Source organism: Typopeltis vanoorti, chromosome 9 (genome assembly GCF_054136105.1).
Source record: "Typopeltis vanoorti isolate ZY-2024b chromosome 9, IOZ_Tvanoo_1.0, whole genome shotgun sequence".
Classification (NCBI taxonomy): Eukaryota; Metazoa; Arthropoda; class Arachnida; order Uropygi; family Thelyphonidae; genus Typopeltis; species Typopeltis vanoorti.
This window is the reverse complement of record NC_143557.1, coordinates 14,471,340-14,494,575: the sequence shown is the minus strand read 5'-3', so window position 1 is coordinate 14,494,575 and position 23,236 is coordinate 14,471,340.

The following is a 23,236-nucleotide window of genomic DNA, read 5'->3' as shown; positions in this document are numbered from 1 at the left end:
GGTGATATGATTGAGATATACAAATTACTGAGGGGTTTTTACAAGATTAAGTCAAAGGAACAGGTGTGTTGGTGGGAGAACTAGGGCCATCCATGGAAACTGATATTAAAGGGTGTTAAAACTAGGTTTTTTGCTTGGAGAGTAGTGAATGAGTGGAATAGGTTGTTGTGGGTGCTCTGACTGTGAATGAGTTCACAGCAAAGTAGGATGCAAATGTTGGATAGTTAGATGTTTAGGGGCTCCCCTCGATGAGTCTAAGACCTCCTTGGAGTTGCCCATAATAATAATAATAATAACCATTCTATGCGAAGTGTGTACCTCCTACAATGAGTCTCTGACTCCATGGAAGTCAGATGTTAATAATAATAATTATTATTATTATTACTATTTAGGCCTCCATGGAGTCAAAACACTCATCGTGGGAGGTCCTTCCTAAGAAACAAAGTCTATCAAGACTCGTCGAGGGGAGGTCCCTCCTAAGAAACACAAAGTCCATTCTTTGTGTTTCTCAAATCAAATCAAATACCACACTTTAAACTCATTAACCATTCTTGCTCTCACCACTCCATCAGGCAATGTATTCCATGGTTCAACCACCCTCCATGCAAAGAAACCACAGCTCACCCTCTTGTTCACGGTTTCCTTTTGTATCTTCCACGGATGGTCTCTTGTCAGCACTCCTTCACGCTGTTCAACCAAGCGAAAGAACTTCCTAGTGTCAACCCTGTAACCACCTTTCAACAGTTTAAAAGTCTCAATCATATCACTTCTCTTTCTTCTATCCACCAAACTCTGCAGTCCACATTCCCTCAGCAGATCCTCATTACTAAAATTGTACAGTCCTGAAACCATCTTTGTTATCCACCTTTGTACCTTTCCACAGTTAATTTATCCCCTTCAAATCCTGGGAACCGAATCTGAGAACAATAGTCTAAGTGTGGTCTGATCAGAGTCTTATACGACGAAATGATAACCCTTTTATCTCTGTAGGTCAGTGTCCTCATTATTGCAGCAATCCTCTGTGTTATCTTCACCACCTTTGCAATATGTCATCTAAATTTCAGGTTTCTATCAATCATCAACCCCACATCTCTTGTCTCCCCTACTTCCTCCAATATAACTCCTCCCATAGAGTATGAAGTGTCCCATCGATGTTTCCCAAACCTCAAGACTTTACAGACCAAACATTCCGTTAGGCGGCGCCTGTGAATAAGTTTTGTTAAACGTGTTCTCCTGAGTTTTATCGCAATTGCAAGTATCTCTTTTGTTGAAAACAACCAGTAAACGGAATACAGAGGGTACCAAGGAGCCAGCTACTTCTGCACAACTGCTAAGTACCCATAGTACTTCATATTAGTTATTATTCAATCAAAAAACAGCACGTCAAAGCGCCCAATATGCCATGCTAAATAAAGATGGCGCCAACAAAGGCCAATATCGGCTGCGCTAAGAGTCCCGTCAGCATAGTGCAGCCGATAGCCAACAAACTGAAAGACAATACGAAGTGCTGCAGTTGCGAAACCGATATTACCGAAAGGAAAAAAGGCATATCGTGCGGCTTCTGCAGCAACTGGCTACATACTTCATGTTCGAAAGTAGAGGATTCGGTGCTCAAGTTACTTATCGAACTTAACCAGCTTTTTCTGTTCGATATGCCTCCCCTCCGTTAAACAGCTGCTAAACATAGGCAAACGAGTCGAAGATCTTGAACAACATCTCAGTAACATGATCAATACTTTCTCGTCCAAAATCCGAAAGTTGGGAACAAAGCTCGAGATATTCGACGATCAGCGGCCGATCACAAGTACATCTGTACTTGCTAACGAACTCCGTGATTTAATCGCATCAACGGTTCACTCGTCGCTCGAGGCCGAAAACAGTAGATTCAATGCCGGTATTATTTCCGATAATACTCAAATTCCGAGACAAGATGAAATCTCTCTTATCGGAATTACCATGACATCAGGCCTCTCCTGGCATAAACACATCACAACCATTGCATCCTCAGCTTCCAAAAAACTAAGCTTTCTATTTCGCTCAAGATACTACTTCACTTCAAAACAACTGTTAACCCTATACAAATCGCAAATCCTCCCAACTATCGAATACTGTTCTCACATTTGGAGTGGGGCTCCTAAAAGCTCCCTCAAAATGCTTGACTCAATACAGAGGAGAGCAATTAGACTGATAAATGATCCATCTTTTACTGACTCACGCACGCTCACATAGACACTTAGTCTCTGATTTGTATATTCCACAAATATTTTTGAATTATTTTTGAATTATTTTGAACTTCCCGGAGGAAAACGGTAAATCTCTAAAAGAAGAAGTTAGCCAACTAGCAGGCGAATGCAACTTCGATCCCGGAAATATCACCAAATGTCATCGATTTGGTCCCGTAAACAGAAGAAAGGACGGAACGAACTATCCACGTCTCGTCAAAGTGAACTGTGATACACCGACAAACACTTCCAAATTAATAACGGCGATAAATAGCAAGCTAAAGGACAGTAGCCCCCAATCGCGTGTACGTGCTCGACCTAACTTAACCTTTGTACAAAGGGAACAACGACGCCAACTCCGAAAACAGCTGGAAGAAAAACACCAGAATGGAGACAACAGCTGGACCATAGACTACAAACAAACCAAACTAGTGCAAAAACCAAGTGACGCCACCAAGGAGATTATTTGCAGGCACTGCATAGGAAACATGCAGCATCCTAGCGGTCAAAGCCATTCCCCACAGACCCTTGCATATCCACTACACCAACATCCATGGTCTCAACTCCAACCTTAATAGCATTCACTATCATCTGCAGTCAACCAAACTCCACCTACTCTTCTTAACAGAAACACAAATTTCACCTTCCCTCAGCACCATCCAAACTATTCACTATTTAATTCCTTTCGACCAAAGGGTGGTGTGTGTGCATATATCTGCTTTGACATACCCTGCCAGAGAGCATCTAACCTTGAATCGCCCAACTTTGACCTTTGGCTAAAAATATCTCTTCCCCACTCAGTCAAATTCATCTGCTCTCTCTCTCGCTCTCCCAATGCCACCAACCACTCCGAGCTGTTTAACTTCCTCTCCTCAAAAGTTTATTTCCTCCAGTCCCACTGTCCTAATAGTGAAATCGTCCTCCTAGGTGATTCTAATGTTCATAACACCAACTGGCTTTCGTCTTCCAGTTGTACAGATCTTTCAGGCAGAGACGCCAAAATATTTGCCATCACCAACAACCTTACATAAATTGTTCACAAGCCGACCAGAATACCAGATAACCCAAATCACTCCCGAAATACCCTAGACCTATTCCTTACAAACGATCCTTCCAAATATACAGTGAATATAGTGATCCCCGTGGGTAATCCTGACCACAACCTAGTGCTCATCTCCTGCCCAATGCAACAACACTCATACAGTCACACCTGCACAAGAGTTGGCTGGCATTATAACAGTGCTAAATGGGACAGTCTCCAAGACTACTATGCTTCATTCCCATGGTTGGACTACTATTTGCGGTCTTCCAGTTCTAACATGTGCACCGAACACATCAAAATAATCCTCACTTTCATGATAACATATATTCCCCACACCACTCTGAACTGCCATCCCCTATCCAAACCCTGATTCTCCAAAAAATGTGCCAAGGTTGTGCAAACGAAAAATCAGGCACACCACAACTGGCTCAAATTAAGAACACCAACCTCCTTCAGTATCTATACTGAAGCCAGAAACAGAAAAAAAAGTATCAATGATTCCAAAGCAGAATTTGAAAGGCAAAAAGCAGGAAGCTTGTAGCCTGTCCTAGCGGCAGCTAGGACAGGCTACTATGCCTTTTGGTCTCTCGCCAAAGCAATTGGTCACAACTTTTGCCCTACACTATCCCCCCCCCGCTATCATACCCAATGGCTCAATTGCAACATCACCTACAGAAAAAGCTAATCTCCTGGCTTCACACTTCACCTCCAATGCACACATAACCGACAATGGCAAATGTCCCCCAGTCATTCCAACTACCCAACACACAATGTCCCCTGTATCCTTTTGCCAGAAAGAGATCATAAACCTGTTGTCAAAATTAGACACAAAAAAAGACCCTGGCCCTGATGGCATTTCTCCAATTGTCCTGAACGTGTGTGCAGCAGAACTAACTCCCATCCTATGCCGTCTATACACACTCTCCTACTCCACTGGTATATATATCCCAAAACCTGGAAATTGGCCTATATTCAGCCAATTCCCAAAAAGGGTGACAAATCGCTGCTATCTAACTACCGCCCTATCTCACTCACCTCAATCCTATCTAAAGTGATGGAGAAAACCATTAACTCTCAACTCCTACTCTACCTTGAAGGCACCCAGATATTAAACGACCACCAGTATGGATTCCATCTATGCCGATCAACAAGTAACCTACTGTCAGATATCACCCATCTCTGGACATATGCCATGGAAAAATTTAGCGAATCCCAAGTAGTCGCACTTGATATCTCTAAAGCCTTTGACTGGGTCTGCCACAAAGGCTTATTAAGCAAACTCCCATCATTTGGACTGTTTCAGGACTTCTGCAGATGAATTGCCAACTTCCTGTCTGGATGCATACTATGTGTGATGGTAGATGGCTCCCTGTCCTCCCACTATCCAACAAATGCCGAGGTCCCACAAGGTTTGGTTCTCTCACCGACCCTCTTCCTTCTATACATCAATGACCTACTTCAGTTGACCTCCAACCCAATACAGTTTTGCAGATGACAGCACATTGCACTCCTCCCTTTCAGTTGATAAACCTCACCCTGTACAACTCACTTCAACCCACAGAACATCAATCACAACTTCCCTTAACGCAGACCTCCAAAACATCCTCCGATGGGGCTCAGATAACCTTGTCAACTTCGACGCTAGTAAAACCCAGTTCTGTCTTATTTCACACAAAAAAGAAACTTTTTCCCCCAGTATTATTTTCGATAATACTCAAATTCCGAGACAAGATGAAATCTCTCTTATCGGAATTACCATGACATCAGGCCTCTCCTGGCATAAACACATCACAACCATTGCATCCTCAGCTTCCAAAAAACTAAGCTTTCTATTTCGCTCAAGATACTACTTCACTTCAAAACAACTGTTAACCCTATACAAATCGCAAATCCTCCCAACTATCGAATACTGTTCTCACATTTGGAGTGGGGCTCCTAAAAGCTCCCTCAAAATGCTTGACTCAATACAGAGGAGAGCAATTAGACTGATAAATGATCCATCTTTTACTGACTCACGCACGCTCACATAGACACTTAGTCTCTGATTTGTATATTCCACAAATATTTTTATGGAAAATGCTCATCAGTAACAACATCAATAATTCCCCCATTCTCTACTAAACCCATTGGAACACGTACAGCCACCTCCCAACACCCCTTCATAGTACAACTCGAAACCCACAGAACAAGTTTCTTTTCCTCCTCCTTCATCCCTGCTACTGCTGTAGTATGGAACAATCTTCCCTTGATGTATTTCCCAAGGAATACAATATACAGTTAAATCGAATGTTAACAAGTTCCTCCTCTCCCATCCTGCTACCCATATATGGTACTAAAGTACTATAGGTTGACCAGCCAACCTCTTATATGTGCCCAACATAAAAAAAAAAAAAAATTAAAAAAATGTGCTACATTAAACCGAAATCCCCATTCATTTGTCCATCTATCTAGCTTATTCAAATTCCCTTGCAGGGCTACCACATCTGCACTATTACTAATAATCCTTCCCAGCTTCGCATCATCTGCAAACAACTTAATACCCCCTTGCAATCCACTGGCAATGTTATTGATATAAAGGTTAAACAATATAGGTCCTAGTACTGTGGGACCCCACTTGTAACCCTCTGCCTCCTTGAAACTGCTCCACCATACACAACTCTCTGATGCCTATCGGACAGCCAATCCTGAATCCATTTGGCCAACCTGACATCCAGACCCATGTGCTGCAACTTATCATGTGGCACCCTGTCAAATGCCTTCGCTATTCTAAGAAAATGGCAGTAAATGCCTTTCCCTCATCTAATGCTCTTATAACTTTATTATAAAAGGCTAGCCTATTGATAAAACAAGAGCGCCCCTTCACAAATCCATGTTGACTCTCATAGATAACATTACCCTCATCTGCACAATGTTGTATACGGTCCCTCACTACTTTCTCCAAGATCTTAACAACTACTGATGACACACAAACTGGCCTATAATTAGACACTTCCGTCTGCTACCGCCCTTATGCAATGGCACTATCTTACCTCCCTTCCATTCCATGGGCACCTTTCCGCAGTCAGACTTTCACTGAAAAGCCAGGTGAAAGGCACTCTCAGTTCCCTAGCACATTCTCTCAAAACTCGTTTTGAAATACCATCCGGTCCCACAGCTTTACTGACATCCAGAGTACTCAGTATTTGAAACACACTCTCCTCCTGTACTTGTAAACCTCGAACCTGCCCTATCCCTCTAGTATTAAAACTGACTCCTCCAGGATGAAATACTCCAATAAAGTGTCCAATAATAATAATAAAATTTTTGTCTTTTAGTTCATCCATTATCTTTCAATATAACTTTGTTGAAATTGTAAGAAATTAAAAGTAAACTGGTATTTATGAAATTTTTTACTAAATTAACAGTAATTGTAAAAGTTAGTAAATTCACAATCCCTAGTAATGACAAGGTGTTAATTTGTCAAAAACAGTATTGAACACAATGAAATACAAAATCTCAGTACTGCCAACTTAGAAGTCAGGGGATAGAAATCAAAACTTCAAATGCAGATCCTTCAGAAATATACTCGATATAGCTCTCAAATTGAACACTTACTGGAAAATACTTAACTGAAATGCTAAAAACAAATCAAATACTGTTAATAGCAGGAGACGTGAACATCACACAAACAATAGCAGAACCACAAATCAATATGGTACAAACCCATTGACTTTGCTGCCACTAGGAACATCGTGATTCTAGTACCTCCAGAACACATGACTACAGCTCAGTAAACCTCGTAATATCCTAGACACAGCATTACTTTAACAATTGCAAACAAATAGCTGACAAGTGATCTGTACAACCTCAGCTCTAACCATAACTCAGTTTTGCTCCAACATGGCTCAGTACCATAAAAATGTTCCAGATTCCTCCCAACTAGTACTCGATGACCTATTTCCTGGAAGAGCAGATAACTGATCTGCCAGCTGGCACTGATGATTGGCATTAACCGAAGTGCAAACTTTGGCCTTCTCACAGATGAGATTAAAAATATCATTTGTCAAAAAACAGAGTCAATCACCAATACCACAGAATGCTGGCACCAAAACTCTGACAAATTCTAAACAGGAATGAGAAACTCATTCAATATGTGCTTAAAAATTATCACTGGGACACAAAACTTCATTCACAGTAGACCAAATGTTCTGGAAAAATACCAATGCTCTGTGCACAGACCACAAACCCCCTATCACTATAATTCAATGGCACACGTGGTGTAGTTATAAAATGGCATGAACAAACAAATAAACTAAATCTAGTTTTTGCTGATAGCCTAAACAGAAAAATGCAGTCCACTGTATGTTCATGCAGATGGATGGAATTTATCAATAAAGTACATGTAGGTTACTACAACACACTTTGAAGTGTGCAGCCTATTCCTCATTCATGAACCGCTTCTACAGAGGTTAATGAAAGCATCATAAACCATAAGAATAGAAAGCCAGATAGAGATGGGAGTTCTGCTGTGCAAGACTGTAAAGCATGCTGGTGATGTTATTAATGCAGTGTTACAATGTGAGGAACCGCTATGTGGTCTCTTTCAAGTAAAGGTGAGCTGGTCTCAAATGGAGGTAGGGTTTTTCTTCCCTCAGAACAGTCACACCAGCTCCAATAACACACACGAATCTAGTCATAAAAAGAAATATATACTTAATCCCTCATTAGGGGGACTCAACCATTCTCACTCTCCTAAAAAGGATGGGAGAGAAAGGGGAAAACTCCATACAAATATTATTTCTCATACAATCTTTTATTGGTTTGTTATCTTTCATTTCAGCTAGTGTAAGTATATAGCTGTTATTAAGTGTGTTGATAATTATAATTATCTGCAGGGGTGGCTCGAGCATAGACACTGCGGAACTGCAGCACCCCAATTTTTCTCGATATATAAATATATTTATTAATTTATTTATATTTGCTTGTAATATTTAATTTTATCATCAACAATCCTATTATTTTTTATAAAAAATAATAAAAATCCATTTTCTAGCACTTAGGAGGGACACTAGCAGCAGTGTTTACCACAGTGTCATATTGCTACGCCTGCAAGCATATGCACGTCATAGTGAGATGCGAGCTATTAGCGTAATGCGGCACTGTCCATCGCGCAGTTCCACTGTTGTATATATGCAGTTTTCGCCAGTAGTAGGTGTTGGTGGTGCTTATCGTGTTTACTCCGTCTCTTTAAATATTTGGACATTTACAATTAAAGACGTAACATTTGTTATAGTTTTTATTTTAGAACATTATTGGGGTTATTGACAATTATGACCTCAGAATTTTTAAGTAATTTTGAATTATACTAAATGCTAAATGCCAGCCTGGCTGGCTGGCCGAGTTGTTAGTATATCTACTCCCCAGCCAAAAGGTTGCGGGCTCGAATCCTGCCGTGGGTATGGATGTTTGTGATTGTCTGTGGAAATACTAGTGGTGATGGTGGTGGTCGGTGATAGATGACGTTGGTGTAGTTGCGGTCAGTTGGGGGGGATTGTGAGTGGTGGAGACAGAGTTGGTAGATGCCCTCCTTTGATGAGTCTTTGGACTCCCTGGAGGTGAAAAATAATAATAATAATATAATTTTATCAATAATAAACAATATTTTTTCATGAAACAAAACAAGAAGAATATATTTTATTTTTAAGTAATTTTGAATTATACCAAACTATAATTTTATCGATAATAAACAATATTTTTTCATGTTTAATTATTTTTTTTTTAATTTTTACCATAATTTTACCATAAAAAATCCAAACACGTATACACTCTACTTACAGTGTGTATGTATATTTCGAAAGTTGCAGCACCCCCACGATTTCAAGCCACGAGCCGCCACTGATTATCTGTTTAAGTTCTTTGTGAAATTCGTCTGATTCTGTGTTATTCCTTCAGATACATAATACTGAATGTTGCCATGCTTTATTTTTTTTATATTTTTTAATTTTTATCCATTATTCGTTCATTCCTTTCATTTATATATACGGTAATTATTTTATTTTCCCACTATTTATATATCATTAGCATGGCTCCTACTTTTGCTCTTTCAGATTCCTTTATTATTATTATTATTATGTGACACCTCCAGTTAGTCCAAAGACTCATTGAGAGTGTGTGTGCTAACAGCATCGAATGATTGAACATCTTCCAACTACTAACCGCGCTCAAACTTGCTTAACTTTTTGCATGAGCCATTAATAGCAGAGGCCCTATCAATATTTGAATATAATTATTTAGTTCGAAAAAACTGAAAACTAAATGCTTATATATTAGATGATAGTCACTTTTTGTTTTTGTTATGGCAGCTACTTTTATATGATTAGTGCTTTAGTATATTTTACAATTCTTCATCTTTATGTGATGTTCTGTTTAAAAAAAAGAAAAATCAGCTGACGTCTTTTTGTACCCGCATAGAAAGTACGCAAGGCCGTTTGAGCCCTATCTAACTTTTGGACACTGAGGGGCGGTTCAATCTCCACTGGTAGCCAATCAGAGATAGCTAGCCCAAGGCTATCACTAATTAATCGGTACCCAGTGGAGAAGACGGTTAACAAGTGCCGCCATCTCGTGATCACTAACACAATATTTGTAATGTCTAAAAATAGTTTGGGTTCGACGGCCGATTTTCTTGAGTTTACGGGATGAAAAACCCTAGTTTCCGGAAGGAAAAAACCCGCTCGACTGTGCAAGAGATCAACTAACCCGGAACCGGTCGAGAAAAGGCTTAGAAAATGTTCTTCTAGTCGGCGACTAGATTTGAACTTAAGTCTTTCGTGGTGCAGTCAAACGTCGTAGAACGCAAACGCCTATTCTACTGAACTACACAGGCACAGTGTATAGAAATTTCAAATGTAAAGATCTCAAAAAAAAATAATAATAATTGCAAATATAGATATTATTTCTGGAAAATTTTCCATGTTACTCCCCTAAATTATTAATTTTTATGGCTACCTATTTTTTCTTTAGGAGTACGATTTTATGATGTCATTGGGCTCATCCACTCACCCCCCCCACACACACACACACCGGCATCACCTTTTACTGCCGATACGTGGACGATATTCTATGCATTGGATAACCAACATGCAACTTTACTAGCGTCCCTTAACGACTTCAGCGACAGACTGAAGTTCACTATAGAAACAGGGCCGGTACCGACGGTGCAAGACGTGAATTTGCACGGTGCGACAAAATTGACATAAACTATACGAAAAATAGGGGGGGGGACAAAATATGCTGCTGACCGCGGCGGCAAAATTCCTTGTGGCGACCCTGTATAGAAACATAACATGAAAAATCCATAAATTTCCTAATCCTAACATTAATTAGAGTCAACAACAAAATATCGACAAAAATATTCCTCAAACCCACACATATCGGAAATTACTTCCGCTTTAACTCATATCATCCTTATTCCATCAAAAAATCAGTCATTCTAGCACAATTTATAAACTCATACAAGTTTTCGACTACACATAATTATCTCAACATAGAAATAAAGAAATTAACACAGATTTTTAGAAACCGAAATTACCCAACACGGGTAATAAATTACGTCAATTAAACATCGAAAACCCCGCAAAACAATCCAATAACTAAAGCAAACTTCTCAACACAAAAAAAAATCATTAAACTGCCATGCATCGAAAACACATACAAATACATTTTTAAACACTCCGACTAAAAATTTGTGTTCACCACGAACCAAAAATTGGCAACGTTCCTAAATTCTACAAAATTTCACATATACAAAGAAATACTAGAGTACCACAATGTGGTATACAAATTTCCTTGCTAGGAAAACTGTGACATCACCTACACAGGTTCCATTATCAGATCTTTATAGCCAAGACTTCAGGAACACTTACGTGACTGCAACATAGCAATTCCCGAACATTTAAGCAAAACGAAACTTAGTAGCTGAAAGAAAAACAAAAATGCAAAATACAGGGAAAACAAAAATAGCAGCCACGCTCTTGAATATCAGTGATGCTTAGAATATCGGAAACAACAACCTTAAAACGTGAAAAAAACTCAGTAAACGTTTACCACCTCTACGTAATCTCCGAGAGTTAGAAGCTCCACTACATAAAAATTAGGTCACAATTCCGACCAATAGCAAACAACACAGATAAAACCGAAGACAAAAACACAAAGCCGACATGACATAGCCTCCACTTTTCCCACGAGCTCCGAAGACGACACTCAGTCGAAATGCTCACACCTCGTTATTCCCACCCCTAATCTAGTTTCATCATACTCTATCCTACCCCTTTCCCCCCCAAAAAAAATTCTATATTTCACCTTCTTCCCAAAGAATTCACAGCTCACCCTTGAAACTCGGGTTTTAAATTCAAACACATTTGTCTTATCCGCAATACTCTCACATCTTTCTATCCCCCCCCCCACCTCCTTTCAGTCATACTTCAGCAGTACTATATAAATGTTATCGCTGTACACCTGATGCTGCCCCAAGAGAAGCCAACCAGAAACATCCTACAAAGGAATGTCAAAAATCATTCCTTCCTTCCTTGTATTCTTCATGTACCGATGTCGTTAAAATAGCAATAATGCCTTAAAAATTGAGCAAAAAAGCCAATGAAAGAAAGAAAAATAGGCAAAATTGCCATAAAAATAAAAATTGCAAATATGATTTCACGTTTTAGCAACTTGCTCACATTATATAACAATGTTACCATTGAACAAGACAAGGAGAATGGATACACCATGATACTTTTGGATTTTGCTGAGGCTTTTGACAGAATACAGCATGGCAGACTGTTGCATAAATTCGAGAAAATGGATTTGGGCTATACAATATTAGCATGGATAAGAGGATGGCTGACTGACAGATATCAAAAAGTGGTACATGGGGGATCTGAATCTGCAAGGTTTAAGGTAACAAGGGGTGTATTCAAATCTCAAAATTCAAATCTGTTATTCAATTTGTACATTAATGATATTGGGAAGGATATGACAAGTGACATACAGTTATTTGCTGGGGGTAATCAGGAATGCTGCTGATATGCAGTTTTGCAGAATGATTTGAATAGGCTGGAATTGTGGGCATGGGAAAATGGGTGTGAGTTCACTGACAGTAAATGTAAAGTCATTCACTTTGGCATGATTAGATATCCAATGTCGTATTATGTTGGTGGTCATGCAGGATTTCAATTGATGGAATTTTTCAATTTATGGAGGATGGGCGAAGGATGAGAGGGCATCCTTGGAAGCTGAGAATGAAGACCACCAAGAAGGGTGTGTGGGCTAGATTTTTCTCTCAGAGGTTGGTGCGTGATTGGAACAGATTGCCATTGGATGTTGTGAGTGCAAGCAGTGTGAATGACTTCAAGAATAAGTATGATAGCTGTTGTCTGTAGTATGTGGCCTCCGTCGATGAGTCTCTGACTCCATGGTGGTCTCTCTTAATAATAATAATAATAATAATAACAATAATAATTAAGCGAACTGCGAAGTTGAAACGAACATTGACATGTAAGGATATGGAAATCATTTTGTCTGGCTACAAAGCCTCACCTAGAACACTCTGCGCAAATTTCGTCTCCTGGTTTTGGAGTAGACAGGAAAGCTGTAGAAAGGATGAAACGAAGAGCAGCAAGGATGATATCAGGATTATGGAATGCAGATTACGAGAAGATATTGAGAGTATGTGGACTAAAGACATCGGTGGACAGTAAAAATGAGTTTGATATGATAGCACTCGATAAACTTTTAAGAAGACATTTTAGGACAGGTGTGTTCAACCCGTCGATCACGATGGACCGGTCGATCGCGGAGCGATTTTTGGTCGATTTCTTGTGGATTCCTCCCTACTTACAAATTTAATTAAAACTGGAAACATAATATTTTATTTATCATTATTTTGTATTGTTTTAAATTCGCTTTAAGTGTATTGCTATTGTTTATTTATTTTTTGTTAAAATTGTCAAATCAGTAATTTTCTTATAAGTACGGGTAAATGAATTAATTTGGATCAGTGGAAATCAAACAGCGAGCCGAGTGAATACGATTATAAGCAAAGTGTAAAAACTCGATTGTTGCTTAAATATTAAATATTCCAAAGCACATTACATCGATTTTTTACTTAGATTAAGTCCCATGTGAATATTGTAAAAAATAAGCTTTGTTTGTCTCAGTATAGTTTGTATTAGATGTTTTTGTAAATAACTCTTTTGAAGCTAACTGTATATATTGCTTTAATAAGAATATGTTAGTGTTAAGAACAAAGGCAATGTTTTTGTCTCCACAGCTTTACATGGCTGCATTAGAAAGATTGTTATTGAAACTTGTATGTATGAGAAAGGCTTGCAGGCTCTAAGGGTAAACATCTCCAAAGTCAGTCAGAAAGAGTTCAAACAACTTCCGATGGCCGGCAACTTATAATCAAAAGAAAGCGGAGGAGAAAACAAAATACGTGCCGAACTTGAAACTTAAGATGAAAGACTCATACCGATTCTTTGGGGGTTGCCAAACTTCATGCGAGGTCTCAGAAGAAGCCTGATAAAAGGGGACTGAAGCAAGCAGAAGGGGTCCCAGTTCCAGAATTGCTGTCCGAGAAGAGGCCGCCCGGTCCAGAGTCGCAATCAGAGAGACTGCCCGGATCCACGTTGCTTGAGAGAGGAGTTTCCCGCTTCCAGAAAGGAGCTTCTCGGTTCGAGACATCGCTAGAGAGAGAGACTACTTCTAGGCCGCAGACAAGATTTCCATTTGCCGGAGAAAAGTTTCCAGGCCAGGTTAATGTCAGACATTCACCAGAGTGTTGCGTTTTCATTACAATTTGATGAATCAAACGACTTCACTGATATTGCTCAGTTAATGGTATTTATTCACATGGTATTTCAAGATTATTCAAGTAAAGAAGAACTTTTGAAAATTATACCATTATTGGGCAGGACTAGAGGAGAAGACATTTTTTAGGCATTTGATGAATTTGTGAAACAACACAAACCTTCGCTTTTTAAACTTATGTCTATTACTACTGATGATGCTCCTGCAGTGATAGGTAATAAATCAGGCTTCATTTCATTATGTAAAAATGAACAATTATCCAGATTTTTTAACGTACCACTGTATTATTCACAAACAAGTACTGTGTAGTAAAAGATTAAACACAAAAGATGTTTTGGATATTACATTTAAAATTGTAAATTCTGTTCGAGGAAAAGCCCTGCAACGGCGGTTATTTAAATTACAGGCAGATGATGATAGGGAACGTCTTTGTCTATGATCTCTTATGCTTTTAATCGTCGAGATTTTGCCAATGAGATTTCCATGCCGTCCTGTCCAAGTTTTGTTGTTTTGCTTCTTTCCAGTTAACTCCCTTCTTTTCCAATTTTTCTTTAATTTCCTTTTGCCAACCTTTCCTGGGTCTGCCTATGTTTCTTTTTCCTATTTTCTGGCTTTCGTATACAGTTTTTGCTATTCTTCCTTCTTTCATTCGATTAGGATGTCCAAACCATCTCATTTGGGCTTGTGTTATGAATTGATTCAGAGGTGCAACTTGAAGTCTGTCTCTTATGGTTTGATTTCTTATTCGGTCTAGTCTTGTTTTTTGTGCCACTTTCCTGAGATATTTCATTTCAATTGTTTGTAGTTTATTTGTATTTCCTGTTGTTAAACACCAAGATTCACAACTATATGTTAATGTTGGTAGAAACACTGCACGGTACTCTGCCATTTTGGTATTGTGGGTGACTTCTTTCTTATCTGGGAGTGTGCCTTTCATAAGACCTCTTTGAAAGGTAACATTTCATGTTACCTTTCAAAGAGGGGGAGTGTTCCCCCTCTTTTCCTGTTGTTAATTTCTGTGTCTAGTCTACCATCTTCTTGTACATATGATCCCAAGTATTTAAAGGAGTGGACTTGTTCCAGTTGATGATTCTCTATTTTTATTATGTGTTTTTGTTGGTTTCTAGATGTGATCATTGTTTTAGTTTTATTTATATTTATGGTCATATTCCTTTTCTTTGTTTCTTCATACCAAATGTTGATATTGTACAGCATATCTGCAGCTGTATTTGCTAGAATCACTACATCAGCTGCAAAAGCCATGTTTGAAAACCTGGTTTCTTTCAGTTTTCTGTATCCTAGGTGGAACTTTTTTTGTTTTTGTTTGGCATGCTTTTAAAATTTCATCCATTACTATGATAAAGAGAAGAGGGCTGATGATACAGCCTTGCCTCACTCCCACATTTATTTCAAATTCTTTTGATCTGTTATTTCAGGTTCTTACATAATTTCTATTACTTTTGTAGAGGTTTTGTATGGCTGCTATTAACACTTTCATTGCCAAGCTGAAAATTGGAATTTCGTGTGTTGGCCAATTTTTTTATTTAGTTAGCGACGTCCACGCGATAACGCGTGATCGGCCGTTTGGTGAGAGAGCTCGCATCGCGTGATCACGCGATATTGTTCATTGCCAAGCTGAAAATTGGAATTTCGTGTGGTGGCCAAATTTTTTTATTTTTTAATTTAGTTAGCGACGTCCACGCGATAACGCGTGATCGGCCGTTTGTTTGGGGACTCGGTCAAAGGCCTTTTCAAAATCTATAAAACATGAATGTAGTTCTTTTCCATGTTCCAATGTTTTCTCTGATCTTTGTCTAAGACTGATGATAAGATCCTGCGTGCTTCTATTTTTTCGAAAGCCATATTGCATTTCATCCAGTGTATCCTCTATTTGATTCCTAAGTCTCGCTTCTAAACTATGGGCATAATTTTCTTGGAACGCTTAAAATTGAATTCCGCTATGGTTTTCACATTTGCGGTTGTCTCCTTTCTTAAATATAGGGATTATTATAGCTACTTCCCAGTCTTTGGGAATAATTTCCTTTTTCCATACAACATTGAATAGGTCTAAAAGAAATTTTATGGTTTTCGTTCCTAAATTTTTTACCATTTCTGGTGTTATTTGGTCATGGCCTGCTGATTTGCCCAGTTTTATTTTATTTTATTTATTGCTGCTAACAATTCATTTGCATGAATTTCTTCACTCTGATCTTCTAATTTGCTTGTGTGTCTTGCCGTTAGGGTTCTATTTTTTCCATGTCCTGCATCTTCCAATAATCTTGAAAGTACTGTTCCCATCTTTCCATGATGTCTTCGGAATTTGTGAGTAACATTCCATCCTTATTTTTGATAAACTTTATGCCGCATTGTTTCTCTGACCTCATTATTCTTAAAACATTACAGAAGAGTTTTTGGTTTCCTTTAAAATTTTGTTCTTAAGTATGTCCAAAGTCTTCTAGCATTTTCTTTTCTCTTCTTTCACTAAGGTTTTAACTTTATTTCTTTGGTTGTTGTATAATCAACCTGCAATTTTGATGTTATATATCTCTTCCATAATTGCTTTTTTTTTTATTTTTTCTTCTTTTAGTTCTTCAGTCCACCAGGGTGTTTTATGTTTCTTCTGTTTATTATTTAATGATACACCACAAATTTCTTTGCTTGTTTCTAGAAGAAGTGTTTTGAACCTGTACCATAGGTTTTCTACATCTTGGTCTTCATATACCTCTTTTTCTACTTCTTTCATCTTCTCTTCTATTTTACTTTTATACTCAATGGCTGTTTCTTCTTTCTTTAGTTTGTAGTTCTTGATCTTAACATTTATTTCCTTGCTACTTTATCTACATTTTTCTACCTTTTATTTTATGGATTGTTTCCAATACTACAGGACCTCTATAGGCTCTTGCATTTTTTGTATACTTCCAGTACGATCTGCTTATAATGGCGTAGTCGATATAGATTTTTCGTTTCCACTGGGCGCTCCTCAGGTAAACTTATGGATTTCTTTAAGCTTCAACATAGTATTCGCTATTACTAAATTATTTGTAAGTCAAAGATTTATTATTCTTTCTCCATTATTATTCCGGATTATTTCTCCTTGTGATTCCAACACTTGTTTAGTTTCCTCACCTACTTGATTCCCTACCCGGCCTTTAAGGGTAGGGAATCAAGTAGTATGATATGCCCTTCAACTTCTTCAACTGTTTTTTGTAAGAGTTCGAAGAATTCATCTTTAATTTCTTTATTAGCATTATCGCTTGGGCCATATGCAACAATTACAGTGAATACTTGGTTGTCTGATTTAAAATCTATAGTGATTGTCACAACTTTTCGTTTATTAGTTGCCATACATACATATATACATCTTGAAGGCCCACCTTTCCTAATTGGGTTGTGGGGGCAACAGCTGCAAGAGGAACTTCCAATGGTCACGATCCTCTGCCACCAAGCTCAAGTGTTCAGGTGGGATTCCCAAACGTGTCCACCCAAGGTTTTGGATATAATCTAGCAGGCGAGCCCTTGGCCTTCCACGTGGCCTCCCACCCTCTGGCTTGGCAAAGAGGGCCTGCTGAGGGAGCCTCTCTTGTGGCATTCTGACCAGGTGCCCTTACCAACGTAACTGTGATCTCTCAACACGGAGAAGCAGCGGTTGAGTATTGAGGGTTTCCTGAATTGCAGAGCTTCTGACTCTGTCGAGTCTTGTCAGTCCCGCAACCCCTCGAAGGAACCTCATTTCAGCCACTTGGATTCGTGTCCGCATTCTTTCGGTCATTCAACTCTCATGACCATAGGTGAGAATAGGGACATAGACTGTATTGAAGACAGCCAGCTTTGCCTTCTGGCTTAACTCCCGTTTCAATACTACCGAACGGCCAAGCTCCCAGAATATTGCGCTTGCTAAGCCAATTCGAGTATCTAGCTCTACATCCCATTTTCCATCATTCGTGAATATGGACACAAGATATTTAAACTTATCCACCTGCCTCATTGGGACTCTACTTACATGTAGAGTGCACTGGGATGGTTGTCTTGAGACCACAAATGTTTCAGTTTTGCCCACACTGATCTTCATTCCAGCGTCTGCACAAACAGCTACAAACCTATCCAGGGTCTGCTGGAGGTCATCTGTGGAAGAGCTAAGCAGAACTAGGTCATCTGCAAAAAGCAGACGTCCAATGCTACATCTTCCAATTCTGACACACTCACTGTCTCGGCTGTGCCTATCAATCCGGTCCATAAATATTGTGAAAAGGAGGGGTAACAGAACACACCCTTGGTGGAGGCCAATGGAGACTGTGAAAGGTTCAGACTTTGTGCTGTTTACCCTGACCCTGACACAAAACTCTGGGCATTCATACAGGGACTTGATGGCAGCTAATAGTTGGCCATTCACTCCATACTCCTGTACTGCTTGCCAAAGCCTATCCCGAGGAACCCGGTCAAATGCCTTCTCCAAGTCCACAAAACATGTGTAGACATTCTTGGCATATTCCCAAGATTTCTCAAAGACTTGCCTTAAAGTGAAGATTTGATCAGTTGTGCTTCAACCAGGACGAAAGCCGCATTGTTCTTCCTGGAACTTTGACTCAACCATGCTTTTGCATGTCTTTCCAAGCACTTAGCATGCACTTTCCCAGGCAGGCTGAGTAGAGAAATGCCACAATAGTTACTGCAATCCTTCTGGTCTCCCTTCTTGAAGACTGGTATTATTATGCCTGTCTGCCATTGCTTTAGTGCTCGCCCAGATATCCAAGCAGCCTGACACACTCGAGTCAGCCAGAGAACACCGTCTCGATTTAAGGCTTTTAGCATTTCGGGCCGAATTTCACCATCGCCAGCAGCCTTGCCCGAGTTTAGCGATTTTATTGCTAAATGGACATCTTCTGCTGTGAGACTAGTCATTGCCCCGACCTGCACCTCTTGGATGTCCACAACTGCTGGGCCACCCGGGTTTAGTTGCCATTTAGTAATATATTCTTTGAGATCTGGTTTAATTATGCAAGCTACCCCTTGTTTTCCTCATTCTCTTGGGGGTTTCCCCCTGAATAGAAAAATATATACCCATCTTTCATTTTCCGGCAACCTTGACCTTTTTTTTTGTTTCTGTGACTGCTAACAGATCCAATCTTGATTTTTAAAATTAATCTATTAATTCGGTTTTTTTCCATGTAAACTTTTAACTTACATGTTCCATATCTCATGTACCTTTTTCCTCACTTTGTCGTTAACCATTTAGGCAGTTCGGTTATCTCTTTGTTATTTCTTTTAATGGGTGAAATTTTAAAGAAAGTGTGCAGGGGATTAACCTTCAGCACCCAAGTCTCATGGTGGTGGGGCTGCCACGTTCAAGGCCCCAGACCTGGCCTATGAGGAAACTGCTATCCTGTTGGTCCGTGGGAGGTATTTTATTTCCCTCCTATCATTCATAGTAAACTATGACGAGCATCCACCGAACCACCACCAGGCGACGCGTGTAGTAGGGTGGTCACTCTGAACCAGATCAAGATCAAGATAAGATAAGGAATCGTGACGTGATTGGTTGTTGATTTGATGACGTCATTGTGTGTGACGTCATGAGATTGAAATGTTTGGAATTTCCCTGGGGGCATATGTGTTAGTGACGTGAGTTCATGTGTTTTGGTTCGCGTATGGAATTATGGGTGATGGTAGAGATAAGGATTCGTGTTATGATTGGCGGGACATTTTGAACCAGATTAAGATCAAGATAAGATAAGGAATCGTGTCGTGCGTGTGTCTTGTTATCAGATGTAGATAATTGACGTCATTTGTTATTTGTAAATAAGTGACGTTATTGTTTTGAATGGAAAAGAAGATATATTAGTTGGTAAGGAATCGTGTCATGATTGGTGGGACACTTCTGACGAGATCAATATCGAGATAAGATAAGGAATCGTGACGTGAATCTGTAAATAAGTGACGTTGTTGTTTTGAATGGAAAGGGAGATATATTAGTGTATAGGGAATCGTGTCGTGAATGGTGGGACACTTCTGACCAGATCAAGATCAAGATAAGATAAGGAATCGTGATGTGAATGTTTGTTGTTATAGAGTTGGGAATCTTTGGAAATTCGCTGGGGCCCTCGTCTGTCAGGGACATCACGTGGTGTTTTTGGTTCGCTTAAGCAATGTGGGTGTATTTAGAGATAAGATTCGTGACGTTAAATGTTTGGATATTTCTGGACAACATACGTTTCTCTGTGATATCACATGGTGTTTTGGTTTGGCTATGAAATTGTGGGCGATGTTTTTGAGATAGGATATCTTGGAATTTTCCCAGGGTGACACACATCCGTCATTGTCGTCATGTTTGGTTGTCTATGGATGGCTGTACTAATTTTCCAATATATTTGGGATATTTCTTTCCTGTTAAAGGGTGGGAATTCTAAGAGTAAGTCGTAATGGCGGCAGTGTTTCGAGGTTTTCTGAATAATTTAATTATATGCTAATGCACTCAAACATACATTTTTTTCTTCTATAGATGGCTGTACTAATTTTCCAATACATTTTGGGGTATTTCCTTCCTGTTAATGGGTGGGAATTCTTAGAGTAGAGGAGAGTCTATTGGTGGCTGTGTTTTGAGCTTTTCTGAATAATTTAATTATATGCTGGTGACCCTCAAACACACACACACACAAACACATTAGACATCAAAGTTGCTAATGTATCCATGTTGATACTCTAATATATACCCTATGATTATTCTTATGAAAAAAAACTATTCAGTATTAGAATTACGTTTACCAAAAAAATACGAGCAGTGATTATTGAAATTACAATTATTAATTGTTATGTTCAAGTTAAAAAAATTAACTTACATTTCTTTCCAGAATGAAAACATCTTGGTACTATCTAGGTTTTCTGAATATTCCAAATTGTTGATTATTAACATATATTCACAGCACAGAACACAAACACAAGTCTCAAAATCCAGTTGACTTTTTCATTATAGGTTTTACTTTTAAAATTCCGTTAACTACATATTATAACCAGAATAACTGAGTAAAATAAATAAATAAATTGTGTGTGAATTATTTTCAGACACTGTTAATTTTCATTAGACTTATTTGTAGATAACTGAGTGACTCATTTCTGGTCTTTTCATAGACGTATTGCGGTTTCTTCAAAGGTAATATTTTTCCCAGGGTTGTGTATTAGTCATGCTTTCTGATGTGGCTAATGTTTACACTAGTTTTAGGTAGCAAAGTTTGCATTTGTCCTCATGTGATGATGAGAACTAAGTTGTTTGAATCACTTCCTTTATAGATGTATTGCGGTTTCTTCAAAGGTAAATATTCCTAGGATTATGTATTACTCAAGATTTCTGTTGTGACTATTGTTTTCGAGGTGATGTAGGAATTGATTACACTACTAATGGGTAGCAAAGGTTCACAATTGGACCTTGTGTGAACGATGAGAACTAAGTTATTTATTGTCACATGTTGTCGTTATTGGTTTTCCATTGGTTCTAATTTTTTTATAAATAGACTAATGGGATCACTGGTTCCATTTCTCTTTCTAGAATTTGTAATAGTTGTATGCATTCAGAAGTCTGTAGTTCCAAAATGAGTTTTTCTGGAGAAAAGGTAAGTTAATTTTATGTCATTTTTATAGCGACTACATTAGCGAATTTTGGCTTCAAAATTATAAGGTGGTTTTTGCAATGGAAAATTAAAAATCATGTTCATGAATTTCAGTCTGATTTGTGTTAAGTGAAATCCCATAAGTCATTATATATATATATATATATTTTTTTTTTAATTTTTTATTTAATTTTTTTTTTTTTGATTGGGAAAAGATATTGAGTGTGGTTATTTAATAATATTGTGTTAGTGAAAGCATTGCATAGTGTCGAAATTGCAAAAAAACATTATGATGAGTAACATTTCATGAAAATACTTCAAACTGTTTCGTGGTTTGTGAAATGTCCATAAAACATTTTTTATTTTTTTATTTTATTTTTTGGTTGTTAGGATTTTGGGGAAAAATTTTGAGGACTGATGTTTAGTAAAATAGTGTTAGTAAAGACATCATGATGTAGTGTCGAAATTGCAAAATCACCTTATAATTTTTTATTTCTAAACGATATTTCTGAAATCTAGAAAGTATTTTTTTTAATAGCGATCATCCGTTATTCGTTTTGTTGATGGTGATGGGAATATTTTTAATCATCAACCCATTTTTGTAGAGGTCGATTTTACAGGAGAAAATGCTGCAGTAAATGAACACAGCATAGGACATGGTATTAATCCTCATGTAACAATCGCTGGTGTGGCTGGAGGAAATCGTGACCCCCCACAAAATTTATATAATTTACATTCAGTTTCTTGATGTGAAACTAAACCCTCTACTTCTACTACTATTGAACCCTCACTCTACAGGGACTTTTATACTGTTTCGGTGGCCCGATCACGTAATTCTATCAAGTATCAAACTCGGCAGTTGGAGTATCAAGTTCGATTTCGTGATCTTTAACTCTTTTTTTCGCCAGAGTGTTTTTTTGAAATATTTCGAGATATACTTAATGAGATCATTCAGCGTTTATCGAGTTCAAGAACTTTTTCTCACGTTCGGTTGGGCGTTAGTGCATCCAGTTTAAGAAGCAACATTAACTTACCATTCATGTTGCTTTCTGAACTAACAATCCAAACGATAGTGGATGATTTTATGCTGTCACCCAATTGAAACATGAGTTTCCTTTGGCAAATGATCTTTTTATAGATGTCATACTTATCAATATAAGTAACAATGGTGGTGGAAGAACCAATGTTAAAAGAACGCTGCTTAGCCTAGATGACTTTCTGAAAAAAAAAAAAAACTGTTGTGGAAATTTCTAACAAAGACAATCTTTGCATGGCCCAAGCACTTGTTCTGGGTGTTTCATCACATGCTGATGATGCCAAAACATACAGACAAGTGTGATTAGATCGTAAAAAGATACAAACAAACAGGGTTTTAACTCTGGACAAAATTGAGCACAAAGTTCAGCTTGGTTCTTGTGGTATTCCAGAGGCTGCTCTCTTTCAAAAGGATTTAACCCTGCAATACCAACTCGTAATTCTTTCAGTAGATGCTGAGTTTTTTGTGGTATTTCGGGGGACAAATGCAAGTA